The following is a 21,878-nucleotide window of genomic DNA, read 5'->3' on the forward strand; positions in this document are numbered from 1 at the left end:
TTGCTAAAAATAGAACATAGGGGTCAAATGCAGTTTTTGGCTTATAACTCAAAAACCAAAGCATTTAGAGCAAATCTGACCTGGGGCTATATTGTTTATCAGGTCAAGATCTATCTGCCCTGAAATATTCAGATGAATCAGACAACCTGTTGTTGGGTTGCTGCCCCTGAATTGATAATTTTAAGGAAATTTTGCTGTTTTTATACGACCGCAAATTTTGAAAAAATTTTCGTCGTATATTGCTATCACGTTGGCGTCGTCGTCGTCGTCGTCGTTGTCGTCGTCGTCTTCCGAATACTTTTAGTTTTCGCACTCTAGTAAAAGTAAATAGAAATCTATGAAATTTTAACACAAGGTTTATGACTATAATAGGAAGGCTGGTATTGATTTTGGGAGTTTTGGTCCCAACATTTTAGGAATTAGGGGCCAAAAAGGGCCCAAATAAGCATTTTCTTGGTTTTCGCACTATAACTTTAGTTTAAGTTAATAGAAATCTATGAAATTTTGACACAAGGTTTATGACCACAAAAGAAAGGTTGGGATTGATTTTGGGAGTTTTGGTTTCAACAGTTTAGGAATTAGGGGCCACAAAAGGGCCCAAATAAGCATTATTCTTGGTTTTCGCACAATAACTTTAGTTAAAGTAAATAGAAATCAATGAAATTTAAACATAATGTTTATGACCACAAAAGGAAGGTTGGTATTGATTTTGGGAGTTTCGGTCCCAACAGTTTAGGAATTAGGGGCCAAAAAGGGACCCAAATAAGCATTTTTCTTGGTTTTCGCACCATAGCGTTAGTATAAGTAAATAGAAATCTATGAAATTTAAACACAAGGTTTATGACTATAAATGGAAGGTTGGTATTGATTTTTTATACGACCGCAAATTTTGAAAAAAATTTCGTCGTATATTGCTATCACGTTGGCGTCGTCGTCGTCGTCGTCGTTGTCGTCGTCGTCTTCCGAATACTTTTAGTTTTCGCACTCTAGTAAAAGTAAATAGAAATCTATGAAATTTTAACACAAGGTTTATGACTATAATAGGAAGGCTGGTATTGATTTTGGGAGTTTTGGTCCCAACATTTTAGGAATTAGGGGCCAAAAAGGGCCCAAATAAGCATTTTCTTGGTTTTCGCACTATAACTTTAGTTTAAGTTAATAGAAATCTATGAAATTTTGACACAAGGTTTATGACCACAAAAGAAAGGTTGGGATTGATTTTGGGAGTTTTGGTTTCAACAGTTTAGGAATTAGGGGCCACAAAAGGGCCCAAATAAGCATTATTCTTGGTTTTCGCACAATAACTTTAGTTAAAGTAAATAGAAATCAATGAAATTTAAACATAATGTTTATGACCACAAAAGGAAGGTTGGTATTGATTTTGGGAGTTTCGGTCCCAACAGTTTAGGAATTAGGGGCCAAAAAGGGACCCAAATAAGCATTTTTCTTGGTTTTCGCACCATAGCGTTAGTATAAGTAAATAGAAATCTATGAAATTTAAACACAAGGTTTATGACTATAAATGGAAGGTTGGTATTGATTTTTTATACGACCGCAAATTTTGAAAAAATTTTCGTCGTATATTGCTATCACGTTGGCGTCGTCGTCGTTGTCGTCGTCGTTGTCGTCGTCGTCGTCCGAATACTTTTAGTTTTCGCACTCTAACTTTAGTAAAAGTAAATAGAAATCTATGAAATTTTAACACAAGGTTTATGACTATAAAAGGAAGGCTGGTATTGATTTTGGGAGTTTTGGTCCCAACATTTTAGGAATTAGGGGCAAAAAGGGCCCAAATAAGCATTTTCTTGGTTTTCGCACTATAACTTTAGTTTAAGTTAATAGAAATCTATGAAATTTTGACACAAGGTTTATGACCACAAAAGAAAGGTTGGGATTGATTTTGGGAGTTTTGGTTTCAACAGTTTAGGAATTAGGGGCCACAAAAGGGCCCAAATAAGCATTATTCTTGGTTTTCGCACAATAACTTTAGTTAAAGTAAATAGAAATCAATGAAATTTAAACACAATGTTTATGACCACAAAAGGAAGGTTGGTATTGATTTTGGGAGTTTCGGTCCCAACAGTTTAGGAATTAGGGGCCAAAAAGGAACCCAAATAAGCATTTTTCTTGGTTTTCGCACCATAGCGTTAGTATAAGTAAATAGAAATCTATGAAATTTAAACACAAGGTTTATGACTATAAAAGGAAGGTTGGTATTGATTTTGGGAGTTTTGGTCCCAACAGTTAAGGAAAAAGGGGCCCAAAGGGTCCAAAATTAAACTTTGTTTGATTTCATCAAAATTGAATAATTGGGGTTCTTTAATATGCCGAATCTAACTGTGTATGTAGATTCTTAATTTTTGGTCCCGTTTTCAAATTGGTCTACATTAAGGTCCAAAGGGTCCAAAATTAAACTTAGTTTGATTTTATCAAAAATTGAAACCTTGGGGTTCTTTGATATGCTGAATCTAAAAATGTACTTAGATTTTTGATTATTGGCCCAGTTTTCAACTGAACCCAATTTTTTTTAATTGGAGTTATCTTTCTTTGTCCAGAATCAACTTAAATCTTTGTTATATACAATATACAATGTTAATTCACTTTTTACTACCAACTGATAAATTTAAATAATCTTTACCATTCATTGATAACAAGCAGTTTTTTTACATCTTAATATTTTATGATGTTTTTAAATGAGTAGTAATTGTTGCAAACTCCATTAGAATATTTTAATTGAAATTAGTTTTGGAATAAGGGAAAGGGGGATGTGATTAAAAAATTGGGTTCATTTTTTCTCATTTGAAATTTCATAAATAAAAAGAAAATTTCTTCAAACTTTTTTTTGAGAGGATTAATATTCAACAGCATAGTGAATTGCTCTAAGAGAAAACAAAAATTTTAAGTTCATTTGAAAACATTCATTCTGTGTCAGAAACCTATGCTGTGTCAACTATTTATTTTATTTGGAGTTATCTTTCTTTGTCCAGAATCAACTTAAATCTTTGTTATATATACAATATGCAATACAATGTATATTCACTTTTTACTACCAACTGATAAATTAAAATAATCTTTACCATTCAGTGATAACAAGCAGTTTTTTTACATCTTAATATTTTATGATGTATTTAAATGAGTAGTAATTGTTGCAAACTCCATTAGAAATTTTAATTGAGATTAGTTTTGGAATAAGGGAAAGGGGGATGTGATTAAAAAAATTGGGTTCAATTTTCTCATTTGAAATTTCATAAATAAAAAGAAAATTTCTTCAAACATTTTTTTGAGAGGAATAATATTCAACAGCATAGTGAATTGCTCTAAGAGAAAACAAAATTTTTAATTTCATTAGAACACATTCATTCTGTGTCAGAAACCTATGCTGTGTCAACTATTTAATCACAATCCAAATTTAGAGCTGAATCCAGCTTGAATGTTGTGTCCATACTTGCCCCAACCTTTCAGGGTTCAACCTCTGCGGTCGTATAAAGCTACGCCCTGCGGAGCATCTGGTTGGTTATTATCTTGAATATTATTATAGATAGAGGTAAAATGTAAACAGCAATAATGTTCAGCAAAGTAAGATTTACAAATAAGTCAAATGACGGAAATGGTCAGTTGACCCCTTAAGGAGTTATTGCCCTTTATAGTCAATTTTTAACCATTTTTCGTAAATCTTAAAAATCTTTTACAAAATTCTTCTCCTCTGAAACTACTGGGCCAAATACTTCCAAACTTTCACTGAATGTTCCTTAGGGTATATAGTTTGTAAATTGTATCCGAAGTTATGATCTATCAACAAACATGGTCGCCATTGCTAAAAATAGAACATAGGGGTCGAATGCAGTTTTTGGCTTATAACTCAAAAACCAAAGCATTTAGAGCAAATCTGACATGGGGTAATATTGTTTAACAGGTCAAGATCTACAATGTATCTGCCCTGAAATTTTCAGATGAATCAGACAACCTGTTGTTGGGTTGCTGCCCCTGAATTGATAATTTTAAGGAAATTTTGCTGTTTTTGTTTATTATCTTGAATATAATTATAGATAGAAATAAACTGTAAACAGCAATGATGTTCAGCAAAGTAAGATCTTCAATTAAGGTGGTACCCAACAGTTTCACTGAAATTAATTTGGCTCGTTTAATTTTCATAAAATTTTGTCAAAGTATTTACTTTGACCCTTTAACAAAAATATAAAAATATCAAAAATTTTGAACCAACCGTTTTGTCAGAAAAAATACACTGGTTATATAGCAGTTTGACAAACACCAACTTTGATCATTGAGAAGCTGAATATTCCTTGTACAACACAACGTAATTAAAAGGTTTAGCTGACATTACAGAGTTATCTCCCTGTAGTGTTAGGTACCACCTTAAGTCAATTTGACCAAAATTGTCAATTGACCCCTTAAGGAGTTATTGCCCTTTAAGGACTTTTTTCGCAATTTGTTCATCATGTTGACTTACTTTAAAAAATCTTCTCCTTTGAAACTGCTATATCAATTTCAGCCAAACTTAGGCTAAATGAGTTTCAGAGTATTTAGTATAAATTTTATATTTTATTTCCTTGTATGTCAAGAAACATAGCTACTATGGCTAAAATAGAACATAGGAGAAAATGTTTTTTTTTTTGGCTTTTGAAGAAAATAGGACGATCCAAAAAACATTTAAATAATTTGAAAAGCCAAAATAATCATTGATGAGAGATTTAACCAAAAGAATTCAGGTGAGCGATTCAGGCTCTTGAGAGCCTCTTGTTAGCTCACCTGACCTAAAAGGCCAAGTGAGCTTTTCTCATCACTTGGCTCCGGCGTTCGTCGTCGTCGTTAACTTTTACACAAATCTTCTCCTCTGAAACTACTGGGCTAAATTAAACCAAACTTGGCCACAATCATTATTGGGGTATTTAGTTTAAAAAATGTGTCTTGTGACCCTGCCAACCAACCAAGATGGCCGCCATGGCTAAAAGTAGAACATAGGGGTAAAATACAGTTTTTGGCTTACAACTCAAAAACAAAAGCATTTAGAGCAAAACTGACATGGGATAAACTTGTTAGTCAGGTCAAGATCAATCTGCCCTGAAATTCTTAGATGAATCTGACAATCTATTCTTGGGTTGCTACCTCTGAATTGGTAATTTTAAGGAAATTTTACTGTTTTTTGTTATTATCTAGAATATTATTATAGATAGAGATAAACTGTAAACAGCAATAATGTTCAGCAAAGTCAGATTTACAAATAAGTTAGGAGTTATTGCCCTTTATAGTCAATTTTTAACCATTTTTTCGTAAATCTTATTTATCTTTTACAAAAATCTTCTCCTCTGAAACTACTGGGCCAAATCAATCCAAACTTGGCCACAATCATCTTTGGAATATCTAGTTTAAAAAAATGTGTCCGGTGACCCTGCCAACCAACCAAGATGGCCGCCATGACTAAAGATGGAACATAGGGGTGAAATGCAGTTTTTGGCTTATAACTCAAAAACCAAAGCATTAAGAGAAAATCTGACATGGAGTAAAATTATTTATCAGGTCAAGATCTATCTGCTCTAAAATTTTCAGATAAATCGGACAACCCGTTGTTAGGTTGCTGTCCCCGAATTGGTTATTTTACGGAAATTTTGCTTTTTTTGGTTATTATCTAGAATATTATTATAGATAGAGATAAACTGTAAACAGCAATAATGTTCAGCAAAGTAAGATTTACAAATAAGTCAACATGACCAAAATGGTCAATTGACCCCCGAAGGAGTAATTGTCCTTTAAGGTCAATTTTTAACAATTTTCCACTGAAACTACTGGGCCAAGTTCATTATAGATAGAGATAATTGTAAGCTGCAAGAATGTTCAGTAAAGTAAGATGTACAGACACATCACCATCATCAAAACACAATTTTGTGATGAATCCATCTGCATCACTTGTTTAATATTCACATACACCAAGGTGAGGGACACAGGCTCTTTAGAGGCTTTAGATTTAATTTTCCTTGGAATTCGATATTTTTGTGATTATACTTTTTATACACAGTGAAATTCTATATGGAGAGACCACTGATTCAGAAGGAAAAGTATTCATAAAGGCCACATTCTAAGCCAAAAATTTTGAAATTCAAACAAGCATTTACGTTCATGTAAATTCGACTTGGGCAAATAACCAAGCATAGAACTAACAAATTCTTCATGACCTGTTTAAGGTCAAATTTGTGAAGAAGAGGCTATTGATATCAAAGAGATACATGAACTATGAGAAGATATAAATGACAATATTACGAAATAAACGATCAAAAGACAACCACCAATATAAAAACACATTAAACTAGACTGAGCAACACAAACCCCTACAAAGCATACGGGGATTTCAGATGCTCTGAAAGGGTAGGGAGATCCTAGTCCATATGTGGCACCCGTCGTGTAGCTTTTGTAAGTACATATATCAGTAAATGATACAAATTGTATGTAAAAATTTTCATGCTTGCATACTCGCTGTGTTGTGCTCAATATGGGGACATACTTGATCACAACTCGAATTTGATAGAAAACTGCTGCTTTTTATTTTTATTTTACAAGAGTTTTCATTGTTATCTCGACTGCGACGAAAGATGCGGAAAGCATTCGTAACATAGGTACTGCTTTACAGTGGCAAAGTCAGAGGATAATTGTAACGTTTGTTTTTTTGCTTTTGTCATTTTGATAGGAGATAATTGGGATAAATCGATTATCTATTATTTACCGGTGCTTTATTATCAGTTGGACATATAATTAAAGGTATGCCCCTAAGTCATGGTCCAGCGACTTTTATTGTTGCAATATTGATCATTAGTTTGTTTTCATTGACAATTCATAGAGAAAGGCATCTTTTGCCTTCTCAGTTCGAGATCTGTTTTTGTTAAGCGTTTTAAGTGCCTCCTCGATAGCAATTACTAGTTTTATTTTAGACTTCTCCTGAGTTTTCTGGTCTACAATTTCGTCAGGGATTTCTTGCTTGGCACCGAATTCCCAAAACATATTCACTGAACATATTATACTGTCAGTGTCTTGGAGTTGGGAAATTTTTTCAGCAATACACTTTAACTTTTCAATTGGAATACTTATAAACAAATTACAGCCTTCAATAAAATAATGATCAAGTGTTCGTAAATCTAAACAATCCTTCATGAAACACAAAACACGCGATACTTCGTCAAAGGGGCATACTTCCGTGTCGTCTCTTTTTAATTCATCAAATTCATGATTTTCACAATATAAAAAATAGGCTGTTTTCCAATGATATGTTGTTAGAATTTCCGCGTATTCCGACAAGTAACCTTTTTGGATAGCTTTAAGCAAAAGAAATGTAGATTTTTGTAATGGTGTAAAGTTCTGTACTAATGCAATTTCCATCTTACAAAAACTAAAACAAAAGTCTACATCCTCCCGACTTGCTTCCAATGCTTGTTTGGCAGCTAAGTACACTGGCATTCCAAAAAATTGATCTACATTTTCTTTAGATGCCCATTTTGTGGATCTATTCTGCCACTTTTCGAGATATTTCTCTGGATCAGTTACTTGAAATACTGGAACTATCGTATTTGAATTTTGTTCCAATAAAGCTATCTTGATTGGTTGTCCGACACATGTGATTGTCTGAATTATTCGAGCCTGCGACCATCTGAAAAACAATTCCACTCTTCAGTCTATCAGTTCGCTTTCTTTCAATTTCTTCAACAACTAACCTAAGCCTTGAAAAGGCATATCTATATCGTAGCTTCAAGAAAAATAATTTTACCCTCAGGTTAAAAGGCAGTCGATTATAGACCGAACTGAATTGAAAGTTTGGAGGACTAGTTCGAATATTTGTTGATGAGATTCCTAACCTTGATTCTTCTGTCTTGGAGTGTATATAACCATTTCCAGACGAATAATACACAGACGGACTTATCAAATCTATAAATAACTTGGATATTGGGAAGAAATCACGGTTTATTTCTTTTAGAATACTTGTTGGTAAATTTCCATCGATAACCCTGGGACAAGGATTTAGTTGTTTTCCAATGATTTTAACAAAACATGGGACTGTAGAATGTTGCTCAATCATTTCTGAAGATATACGAATGCGAGAGGACACCATGAAATCGAAGTCACCATCATCCGTTTTGGAACGCAGTCTGGTTCCATCTGCAGTACAATTTCACAGCGTTCACACAGATTAGTAAAGAATTTTGCAGACTCGTTGATACCTCTTACTATACTCTTGTGCCATTCTACATTCTACATTCTCATTTGGTTTTGCTGTTTCTTCCAGTTTATCGATTAAATCTTTTCTTATATCTCCAATATACTTCTGAAATAAAGAATGTTTTTATATCATTACATAACAAGGATATGACAAAAACAAGGAAAAGTGACCTAAACTTAGTACAAAATTTACACAGAGTCAATATCAGAAACCTATAACTTCTAGTGTTTTTTTAAACTCAGAATAATTAACATAGAGAACTATTGCAGACACTCGAACCATGATTGCTCATAGTTAAAAAAAATAATAATACAAAAAATGCACAAAGCATACTTGTTTCCAATCATAAGTCCCTTGTTAAATTAATTTTTTTTTAATACAAGGAAATTATCAAACCAAAAGTTTCAAGTGGTGATTTGTTATTTTTTTCTTCATTTAATTGACAATTTAAATAAACAATTTAAATAATGTCGGACTATGTAAAATTTTAAACATTAAAAAATCGAGGAACGTCGATATTTCCTCCTCTTTCTCTGTAAGTACAAACTGATTGAATATTTTTGGCAATAACAAATTGAGAATGGGAACAGGGAATGTGTCAAAAGAGACAACAAATCGACAAAAGAGCAAAAATAAACAAAACAACAACAGCCAAAGGCCACCAAAGGGTCTTCAACACAGCGAGAAAATATCGCACCTGGACTCGGGATTCAGCTGGTCCCTAAAGAAAAATGAGTTACAGTTCTGCGAATATGACCGTCACACTAAACTCTGAATCAAATAAATGAACAAAATAAAAAATAAAAAAAAGTACAAGACTGACTTAGACTTGAGGCTCCTGATTTAGGACAGGCACATACATGCATCGGGGTTTAACATGTTTAATGAAATCTCAGCCCTCCCCCTATACATCTAGGCAATATAGATTAAACAAAAACAAACATCAATACTGACAGTTAAACTCAGTTTAAAAGGAGTCCGAGGCCAATGTTAGAATACGTAAAAGAAAAAACTTAGCAAAATGACAATGATACATAAATCAACAAGGGACTACTAGCAGTTATTGACCTGCCAGCTCTAGACAATTAAACTGATTACAAAATTATGTTTTAATTATTTGGAAATCAAGCAAATCCATCTCGTTATAACCATTAACGACACCCAAGAAAAAGTGACTTATTTTTATGACGCATATTTTAGAAATTTATATAATTAAACGGAACGAGTCAAAAAGTAACAGCATACGATTGCAAATAATGACATAATAGGATTTAAGCTATCCCATACCAACTTAAGTGGCAAAAGGGTGAACAATAATTAGCGAATCTAAAATCAATTATTAGACAAAAATACACAGTTTCAATGATCAACATATAATTAATTTCGGTTGGAAGTTATACTACAATTATAAACGCAGCGATCATCTCCAAACATACATAAGGGGCCAGCTGAAGGACGCCTCCGGGTGCGGGAATTTCTCGCTACATTGAATACCTGTTGGTGACCTTCTGCTGTTGTTTTTTTATTTTGGTCGGGTTGTTGTCTCTTTGACACATTCCCCATTTCCATTCTCAATTTTATATATCGATCGAGGAATAGCTGAGGTTCAAACAGATCTGAAGAGGTCCATATGGTTTATTAGACGTCATTTAATCAAAATTAAGAGTTATTTGTATTTTGTGTTTAAATGTTCAACATTATTTACAGTTTCGTATAATATTTTATGGCATGATTCATTAAACCAGGAGTAATTTGGTACTCCAAGATGATAATATCATATATTTTAGTAATCTGCAATAATATTTTTAATATTTATGATTCAAAATGAAAAGAACAACTTAAAAATGTCATGCGTCCGAAAAGCTTATCTGGATTTACCTTCATCTAGATTGCTTAAACCTTCACATTCGAAAGCCAGGTATGAAAAAATGTAACCATATTTGAAATTATATGAACAAAAAGAATCTAAAAAGATAAGACAACCTAATAAAAGATAGATATTGACATACATCTCAGAATAAAATATCATTAATTTCAAAATGGATATAAAAAAAAACCACTGTCACAACTTAGTATAGAACAATCTCTTTCGTTATCAATTACTCCGTTTAATCTTTGATGCATTTTAAAATCCCCTTCAATATTTTTACGGTATTGATCGTTCCCTATGTTTATGGTTTTACTATTTGTATGTGTGAAATTATCAATGCAGTTGTAAAAAGTTATCAGAGGTACCAGAATTATAATTTAATGGCATACGATACAGTTACAGGGAAGGTAATGACGTTGCTAACGTAATTTGTTATTTTCGCGACGTCAAACTGTGACATATCGAGAAAAGATGCATTTTTCGACTGATTTTCATCATTCAAACTGATTTAATTTGAAAACGAGTTCATGGACCCCTATTTTTCAAAACGGCATTTTGTGTCATTTTGCAGGGAGATTGTGTGACCTAAATTTTATAAAACTGTAAATAGAGGATTTTTTTTTAATTTTGATAAACATGCAGTAAAAAATGACGTTTTTTCCTCAATTCATGAACATTTGATAAAACTGAGTTATTTCTGAATATGAAATTGCATATTTTTTTAGGATATTTATAAAATTCAGAAATTATCGATTATTTAACAAAAAACAATTTGTGTTTATCTTTTATAACAAAAAAAGTTATGTCTTTCTTTCGAAAAAGAAGTTACGGCCACAAATCTGAATTTTGAACAAATATACAAAATTTCGACCTCATTTTACTCAAAAAGTAGCACATGAAGGTACATTTTTTATTACATATTTGATTTAATCGGGTAAAAAATAGCCTATATGCAAATTTTTATGGACTTGTAAATACAGGATCAAAACTGTATCGTATGCCCTTAATACGCCAGACGCGCGTTTCGTCTACATAAGAATCATCAGTGACGCTCAGATCAAAATATTTATAAAACCAAACAAGTGCAAAGTTGTAGAGCATTGAGGACCGAAAATTACATAACAAACGGCTAAGGTAAAATATGCCTGGGATAAGAAAATCCTTAGTGTTTAAAAAAATTAAAGTTTTGTAAACAAGTACTTTATAAAAATGACCATATAATTTATATACATGTCAACACCAAAGTGCTGACTACTGGACTGGTGATACCCTCGAGGACGAAAACTGGTTTGTACAAAATGCATTCAAGATATTCTACCCTGGTCTGAAAGAGGGGTTCCGTTATCTTATTACGTACATCAAATGTAAATGTTGACCTGACTGCGAATCGAAGTAGCCCACAGTAAATATTATATACAAATCGGTGTTTTTAGTGTAATAGAATATGGATTATATTGTATTTCTGTCAATTTATTGGTACATTTTCTTTAATGATTTTTTTAAATTTTAATTATATTTTATCCATTTATATTTCCTAACTATATCATATTTTATGTTGTAATCAAATAAAAACTTAAAGAAAAATGGAGAACAGGCCTAATGATAACTGAAAAAACACCTCAAGCTTTCTGAACTAACGCGAAAAGTAATTCATAATTAGTAATCCGAAATAATTTAACAGCCATGGAAACAATGAATCGGGTTATACTGAACAACAATTGCATGCGCTTCATTCGAGTAGACATGAATAAATGGGGATTACAATACACGTATTTACAGTATATTTAGATATCTTAGAGTTATTTGCTATTATACCGAAAAAGTAAAATAAAAAAATACTGAACTCCGAGGAAAAACAAAAAGATGTGTTTTTTTAAAATCAAATGGCAAAATCAAAAGCTCAAACGCATCAAACAAATCTCTGTAATAACAAAACGCAGCAAAATAGAATGTAATTTTAGCATGATATATTAATATTATTTAAAAAAAAGAACTTAACGTATTATTTTCCAAAATGATAGATAAATATGAAACTTACCAATTGGTGCATTTTTTACTTGCGCACGAAAAAGGAAACAGACCTATATAACAAATCTCGATTCTTTACGAAAATTATTCGTGTATTTCTTTTCTGTTGCACGATGGTTTTCTCTAAGTTACTTTTTCTATATGAAAAACAAGGAAGTTTGACTTCTATAAAACAGTTTGGTATACAATGCGGAAGTTAAATCTTTGGCGGTTCATAGGTTGATATTTTTAAATGTTATAAAAACATTGAGATTTCTGTTCATTAAGTCCATATTTCATTGCTTGTTTAATTAAGCTAATTAAATATGTAACAGACATTTTTAGAATTTTTTTGTCATGAATTCCAAAGTATATTATACCACAAGTAAAAATCAGAAATCGCGTTATATGATTAATGTACCGCCAAACATATTTTATTTTCTATACGATTTTCGGAAAATCATATCTTATTATGCAGGTCACATGAGGCAATAAAAAACAAAGGCTAACATATCATTCGTAAAGAGAAAAAAGCTTTGGCAGTAAAAATGTTAACAAGCATATGTAGAAGAACAACACATATTTATGCAGGACATAACCAATATTAGTTTGCAATAAAAGGCAATAAAAGGCAGGCGGAGAAAAAATTGAGAGACAAAATGGGGAATGTGTCAAAGAGACAACAACCCAACCAAAGAAAAAACAACAGCAGAAGATCACCAATAGGTTTTCAATGTAGCGAGAAATTCCTTCACCCGGAGGCGTCCTTCAGCTGGCCCTTAAACAAATATATACTAGTTCATTGATAATGAACGCCATACTAATTTCCAAATTGTACACAAGAAACTAAATTTAAAATAATACAAGACTAACAAAGGCCAGAGGCTCTTAACTTGGGACAGGCACAAAAAATGCGGCGGGGTTAAACATGTTTATGAGATCTCAACCCTCCCCCTATACCTCTAGCCAATGTAGAAAAGTAAATGCATAACAATACACACATTTGAAATTCAAAGGATTATCTAAAAACATAACTTGAACTGAAAATGACATGACAGAAAACGAAAAACGACCAAAAGTCAAACATAAGACAAAATCACACACATAGAAAGCTTAAGACTGGACAACTCGAACCCTACCAAAAACTGGAGTGATCAATAATATAAGTTGTATGTCTATCGAACAGCAGTTTACTGCTGTTGCCTTTATTGCACTATTATTGAGGAACTTTTTTCTGCGCTGTTTAACACGTTGCACGAGCTTGCTGTTCCAATTTGATGAATAGTGAGCTGAAAGATATTTAAGCATGTTGCTGGGTTTTGCTTGTTCTGTTTTAACCTCTCGATTATTTGTGTTAAAATATCATTTTACTGGTGAATGCCAAATTAAAAGAGGAGATAAAGAATACAATAAGGATCAAGATCAGAATTTTAAGTCACTCGAAATGGTCTAGTTTGTGTATATTTGTAAATATCACTTGAGAAATAAAATTATCTGCTTTTATTGCATTTTTATTTGATAAAGTAATATACATTTAAAATTTAAATACGATCTTAGAAATCCAATACGTACATTTCAACAATTACCATAATATACTTCCCTTATCTGTGTCATTTTGTCTGTGTCTAAAGAAAAAACAACAATAGATTGGTGTCAAGGATTTAAACAGCTTTGACTATTTTAAAGGAGCAGGTCCGGTTTTGGTCTCAATTTTTTAGGTTCATCTAACGAAAGATTTTGGACACTTTTAAAACACATAAAAGTGTGTATTTCAATTGATTCGATTAGTTTATGTGGAAGATTTTGACTGATTAAGTCATTAAAAACGCTCCGATTCAAGCTTAAATATGAAAAATCTATCAAATATGCAAAATATCGTCACTTTTCAGATGTTTTTTGTCAAAAATAAAAGTGGCCGCATCCGTGTTTATCATAAACCTTTATATATATGTTATGTATAATCATCAAATACAACCTACATTTCAATATAATGAATGAACACGAATGCGTCCACTTTCATTTAAGACGGAAGCCGTCTAAAATTTAATTAAAATGCTAAAATTGTGAAGATTTCACTAATTTAGCATTATTAAAGTACTTGATGATGTTAGTACCCGATATGTGTGCATTGTTTTGTCAAAAACAACCCATATTTGTGTAGATGAAGCATTCTACTTTCCAATAAATAGCTAAAAGATAACATTTTTACAATTTTGTAAAACTGCTATACTTTGGGGCCAAAAAGGGGTCTTACTGAACCTACTCCTTTATCTTTTTTTTTATATAATAATGATATCACTAAGCGAAAAATAAAGATGCAACTTAAAGTTTGATTTTAAAAAATGCCAATTCAATATACTAGTTCCCATATGATTCTGTGACAATAAATACTACACTATCAACATCCCATTTTAATTGTAACAAACTAAGCGCAGAGAATAAAAAGTTGTTCATATCTTGTAGTTTAAATAAGTTTTTGTGAACTTTCGCATAATTCATCATGGATAAAACATAATCAAAATAAGTATCTGATGATGCGTAAGAGTAAAGTTACATTATACATTTGCTCGATACTGTTTTATTTATAATCTAAGGTGACGTAATAAACTTGATATATCTTATTCATTTAGGCCAGACAGTTTGGATATTTTTTAGAAAGAAAGTTCAATCAACACATATTTAAGTTACTTTATTTAGGCTGATTCAATTGGAGATTTTATGTAGATTATATTGGTCACCGATCATTTTGTCACAAAATAGATACAATGCACCACAAATATGTGTGTAGAATGGAACTGTGTGGACCAAAATCGTACTGCCAACTTTTGATGTATATAGTGTTTTCGATTATATTTTGTTTAAGTTAATAGGTTATAATGTTATTACATTTGGATTTAGTACGGGCAGCCAAATGATTCATAATTTCAACAATTAAATTTATTTAAAGATTTTGTGTTACTGATCAATTTAACTGTTCCAAGGTCAATTCATATAACATTATTCATATGAATATTTTGCAGAAAGATTTAATCCTTAAAGAACAACATTTCCTGTAATGAGTCAAATGATTAAAAATGTCAGTTGACTCATTTTGCCGATTATATAAGCTGTATACCTTTCAATCATGATTTTAACTAAATATTCGAAGCATTTAGAACATAAATCGTCATTTCGGATTTGACTAACATAATAAGAGAAAAAAGCCTAACAATTGGTTAAAATCCTCTTTAATGGGTTTTAACTCATATAAGAAGACTGCATGTCATTTTTGTATTCCGAAATTGGCATTCTGAAGCTTTTTAGATATACTCTTCTCATAACAGTTTTAAGATAATAGACAACATTTGTATATTACCATTCTCGTTTATAAACGATGTCAGGCATGTTGATTGGTCGGTGGATTCAATTGGACATTTTTTAAACAAGATACTTGAAGGATGATTTGAGCCAAGTTCGATTGCACTTGCGTAAATATATCCAAACAAGAGAAGCATTTTGAAAAATTTAACAGACGACAAACGCAAAGGGAGTGCAATACCTCACAATGACCTTTTTTGCCACTCGTGCTTATTCAGATTTCAAATGATCATCGAATTTACCCTTAAAATCATATATGGGAATAATTAGCAATAGTAATGTTAGAAAAAAAATCTGAATTAATTTAGAACACCAGCAGTTTATGGAAGAAGCGAATCGATATAAACGTTTTCTTATATCAAATATTGATATTGTCTTATATGAACGAGTTGCATAATGTGAAGTTTTTGACGAATGTTAACATTTGTATGAAGAATAGAAAAGGTAGATTTCTCGGTTTAAAGTTATGTCTATTTTCTTTAAACAGGTTGACATTTGATACGACCTACATCTGCTGTATAACTTGTACGAATTGTGTAATATAATAACAAGCAAGGTGTATTTATACGAGACAATTGAATTGTTGATCAAATGAAAAATAAATGCACGATTTATCATTTGTAGATGTACACATTCAATAAACATCATGTAGCAAATCCCGAGGAATACGATTAAGATGAATTCAATTGTTTGCTACACCAAAATCACCTATAAATCAATGATACTGCTATATTTTAGTATATTAATGCGATATTTGACTATATATTTTTTTAATATAATAGCGATGTGATTTTGATATGAAAAATTTAGGAATGCAATACTTTTCTCATAAAACTGCTATAATTTTCTCACATAAAATGAATAGGATAACATGTCACAATGCATGTCAAGATAACCGCAAACATAATTCACAAACATACAGTTCATGACCGGTTTAATGTTTGAGGCCAGATATCACTAAAATCCAGTACCAGTAACAAAATTAACGCTTACATGAACTAATCATTTCGAAAATGTTGCTTGACCCTATACTATTGATGGTTTACAGTGTTAACATCGTTTTCGATCATATGGTTTTACCGGCTAATTTCTATTTGAAGTGATGAATGCAATGGCAGATTTTGCATGTGTTCGAAACAAGCTTAAGCATCCTTTGAAATTAAATATAAATTTCAAAAATTTCCAAATTCAAATTTTCAGTTCAACCCACCGGGATGTTTTACCGTCTATATTTAGTTTAATGACCTAGAAATGACGAAGTGCATTCAATCTTGTGAGGAAAATTTCAAATATGAATAAGATTGAGTGTATGAGGGCCTAAACAATGATAATTATACGACCCTAATGAATAAAATAGCAAAAGATATTATCTAAATGGTGACAAACATTTTTGAACAATATGTCAAACTGATTGTTGAATCATTTTAAGTAAAACAAGGATAATATAATTACAGGTCTTTAATTACCTCAAGGTTTTGGATTCCATAGAATGATAATGTTTCAAAAACTAATTAAAAAAGCTAAATAATAAATATTTTTTATATGTATATAATTAGAAACCTTGTATTATAATGCATCAAGATTCGTTATACAAACCAGTGTCATAATTGTGTTAAAAGAACAAAATTAGAACGAGGTTATAAAAAGGCGATCATTTTGTCTCCCTATGTTTAGATAATTGTGTCATACTTTTGAATTGATATCTTTGAAAATAAAATGATTTAATTTGATTTTTTGGTGTTTTAACGCCACTTTTAATCACCGCTTTTGCCCGGGGTTATTTCGTGGCTGTCAGTTTTTATTGGCGGAGGAAGTTGGATTGCCGGATCACTTCGATGTTGACATGAATATCAATTATGTGGTCATTTTGATAAATGTCCTGTTGACAAAACTTTTTTTCTCGAAAAACGTACCTTAGCCGTATTTGGCACAATTCTTTTGGAATTTCGGGTTTTCAATGTTCTTCAACTTTGTACTTGTTTGGTTTTCTAACTATTTTGATCTGATCTGGCGTATTAAATTAAAATCCTGGTTCCTCGATTAACTATTTCCGCTAGTGATAAAGATGGTTGTGTTTAACAAACATTCTTCATTTTAGATAAGAGTAAATACATTTGAAGGTACACTTTCAAACTTTGATTTTTTAGGTTCAAAAATATATGTTTCAAACACAACTGTTTTGTTTTTTTGAATTTGTTCAGATCTATTCTACTTCTATGATACATCCTAAATAACATTATTATACTTCAGTGTGTTTTTTCTATATAAAAAGTAATGAAATAGTTGTGCTATTTCATTCCACAGAACCATTTGCCGGTCAATAGTTTCAAAGACTATTGCCCCGGTGAATAGTTTCATAATCATCTTTCCCGTACTTTTTCATGCTTATTTTTCATTGGACGATAATGATGTCATTGACTACTCTGCTTGGTTACGTATGCTTTGCAACGTCAAACTCCCGCTAATATTGTAAACGATGGAATCTGTTTGTGTTGATTGTAATTTCACTTATAAGAAGCAATTATAAAAAAGTAAAAGAAAAATCTTCACAGGGAATTTTTTAAAGATCTAAAATATATTACCTTATTCTTAATATGAGTTCGCTCTTCGTATATTAAAAGTGAATTTGCGTTTGGTAAATTTTAGCTAGAATTTTATAAGTACAGAAAGTTAAACACAAGTATTTCTAGTCTTGATTGAAATTAATGAAATATTTATTAATACAAAACGAATTATAAAACAAAGTATAGCTCATCATGTGCAGATAAAGTTATGTGACATGTTTGTTTTCTTTCAGATGATATGTATACACTTTTAGAAAATTAGTTATTTGGTAGAAGTATAAAATACTTAATGGCTGTGTTGTTCAGTATAATAAAACACCTACTGACTGGGTGTGCGGGTAATAGCAAGTTTGTTGTCCCTTCGCATACCAACTATTGCTCTCGGCTTTGCCTCGAGCAATAGTTGGTACCTCAGGGACAACAAACTTGCTATTATCCTCACATCCAGTCAATACGTGTATAATATTCCATGTAACATTGAACTTTTTGTAAACTGTTGGGAAACGAAATATTCTTTGAGCTTGAACTGAACCACAGAAATTAATATTTCCAACATACATGTAGATGAGAGTGTCTTTCATGGGTGTGTGTATGAAAATTATCAAAGTTCAGTTAAACAGCTGCCTGTATCAGGTTAATGGGAATGCGAGAGTAGACTGAATAATCTGTCTATTCGTGTTTATTTTTGACATTTCATTTGTTATAGTTTGGATTGTTTAATTTTTTTAATATGATTATTTTTTTAAATAAAAAGGTCAAAATGAAAAAAAAAGATATGGGAAGGGTGATATATGGACATAGTAGACAGAAAATGTCTGTCTACTGCTCGGGTTGAACGCCAACATGTTTGATCCCTTTATATTTTATGTGTGCCTGTCCCATGATAGGAGCCTTTACGTTGTTGTTGTTTTTTTGCTGTATATATATCATATTTCGTCTATTTATTTGTTCATAAATCCAGTCCCTGGTTTTCTCGTTTGTTGTACATTTTGTGATGCCTAAGAATAGATGATTATATAGTGCTAAAATATTATGATTTGGAAATAATGGACAAAAAATAAACAAAAGAGAAAATTTGAAGAAGAAATACTTATAGAATACATGAATGTTGACCCTTGACTCTGATACTATGCTTGGGAGTTTCATACTAGAAGAGGGGCGAAAAATACCAGAGGGACAGTCAAATTCATAGTCATGCATGCAAAGTATTAAATTTCATTCTAATTGTAAATATAAATGTTGATGTAAGAATTCTCTGACCGCGTAAACGCTTTTTTATTATAAATTATAGATATTTTGTTTGACAGGTGCGATCCAAATAGAGTTACATATTTAATGTTTTTTGTGTTGTAAAATTCTTTGTGAGACTATAGTCGAGGGTCTTGGTGAGGTTAATAATACATAATGAAGTGCAAACATTAAAAAATGAAGTGTGAAAAGATAAAGGATAGAGAATAATGTGGTGCTGAAATATAAGGAAAATAATTGTAAAACTGAATAGAAAAAGAGATAAATTGTAAAATATAGATATGGAGGACCCCCTACAAACCTTTTTAATTTCAATTTGTGAATCGTGTTCCAAACTAAGTCCATCCCTGTATCCTCTGTATTGCGATATTATATATACTAGTATAGAAAAATATTTTAGCTAGTTAAAAAGACACAACTTCCTTACTTTACGCAGTTTCTCAATTAATTTAATTCGACTTATGCTGTTGCAACTAGATTCAAAATTGTGTTCTTGGATTTATAAATGGACTGAATAGATCGTTGCTGTTGGATTTATCGGGATAAAAAAAAACATCTATTGAGTGGAAAGAAAAGGTTACATTCGTATAAATATGGTGAGATTAAAATCATATTTATTTTAATTTAAGATCCATTCGCATTTTTATTTTATTTATTCTAATATATTCTCATAACTCTAATGATCATCGGTTGTATTCCTTATACTAGTATATAAAAATGTGTATTCAGTATAGTATGTTTGTCGTATTTGTTCTGCTGTCTAATAACCGTATTTATACATCAAGTGCAATATAGTGTATATTCCATGAAATAAACTTTTATAATTTTCATGGTACGTTATACAGAACTAAAATAAGGGAAACACATCGATCGACGTCTTTTCATGAATCGTTATATTTTACTCGAATGAACATCGATAGTATTCTAAAAGAGCTGTATTGAACCATAGGGACATATAATACCATGCTGATATTTTGCGTAAGATGAGAAGATTTATAAAGTTTAGCATACACCAGAATGTTTGGAAAAAGAGAAAGACGTATATTAAGATTAAGATGATAACACGTGTACAATGTTGACTGCTGTTCCCCTATTTATGGCATTTTTACCCATTGTGTATGTCTGTTTTGTTCACGCATCGTTGACAATGTAATGGAATTTAATGCGACTGTCATACAAGTGAGAGGTTTAGCTAGCTATAAAATCAGGTTCAATCCACCATTTTCTTCAAAAGAAAATGCCTGTACCAAGTCAGGAATATGACAGTTGTTATCCATTCGTTTGATGTGTTTGAACTTTTGATTTTGCCATTTGATGTGGGACTTTCCTTTTTGAATTTTCCTCGGAGTTTTTTTACTTTTTTTTTTTTAGCATGTACAGAATCATTGTAAAGTGAAAATAATAAGAGTTAGTAAATATATCTGAGGAGCCATTTCATTATAAAGACACCAGAAAGGGGGTATAGAAACATTGCCACCTAAACTTTTCAAATCCTGTAGAAGACAATCCATTTCCAGGGAGGAGTCTGTTTCGTAGATTACTTGAATACATGAATAATCAGTCATGTCGGATTTGAGTGCATGCTTTGAATTCCTTATTAACTTCTTTAGGTCATTATTGTACTGACTTTCCCAATTACAAAATGTATACCATCTTCTGCAGTGTCCCACAATTTGCTATATAAAAAATAGTTGCTGTACACATACTATTTCCCTGCATTTTGTTTCTGTCAATCGATTGATGACTTTTGAACTGAACACCATTATACTACTGTTGCCTATACTTTCAACTGTAAGCGAAATATGATGGAAGTGTTTAGCGGCCTTGACTTGCTATACAGTCTTCGCTCGGTTCTAAGCGGAATACGCGGATCTCATTATCATTTATAGAGTGGGTAGATAAATAATTTCTGCATGATTGCGGGTATATTTATTCTCACCTATTGCGATCACTTCATATCCGTCGTCGTCCGTTTACTTTCTTCTCTGAAACTACTTGGTCAATTGGAACCAAACTTGCCCACAATGATCTACTAAAGATTATTTATTAACAATTAACATTCACAATGTATATTAAATCAAACAGGAGCTTCCACTCGTTATCTTGTGCGACTTATTTCTTCATTGATATGAGGCTAGATTCAGACTGGAGCTTCATAGGAAAAAGGAAAGGTGTTGGCATTAACCTTTAACTTCACTTTCAGTTATTAAATAAAGGCAACAGTAGTTTACCGCTGTTCGAAACTATGTTCCCTCACTAAATACCGCGTAATTAGAATTATGTAGACTATGGTGAAAATATCTATCCTATTGAACCTTAGATAAAGGATATAACAGATAAGTCTCTGTGTCAGATCTTGACTAGAAATTGACAATATGGGTCAGCTGAAATAAAAGTTAAGACGAAAGAGATTTATTAGATTCCTATTGTAAAATTTCTATCTCTATGTAGCAACATTCCAACAGCGCCTGCATATAGAGTATATATATATATATATATCCCTGTTGATACAACATTTCAGCGCCTTCATTTCCTATCGCTTCTCAACAAGAATCTATTAAACCAATAGTTCAAATTTGCAAAATTGAAACCATCCCATTTGTAAATTATAAAG

General features: G+C 31.7%; 1 pseudogene; it reads right to left on the reverse strand.

Annotated features, from left to right (window-relative positions):
* Positions 1-6,536: 6,536 nt before the first annotated feature.
* LOC134687875 (uncharacterized) lies at positions 6,537-8,167 on the reverse strand (annotated as a pseudogene).
* Between the last annotated feature and the right edge of the window lie 13,711 nt (positions 8,168-21,878).

This window comes from Mytilus trossulus, chromosome 10 (genome assembly GCF_036588685.1).
Source record: "Mytilus trossulus isolate FHL-02 chromosome 10, PNRI_Mtr1.1.1.hap1, whole genome shotgun sequence".
NCBI lineage: Eukaryota > Metazoa > Mollusca > Bivalvia > Mytilida > Mytilidae > Mytilus > Mytilus trossulus.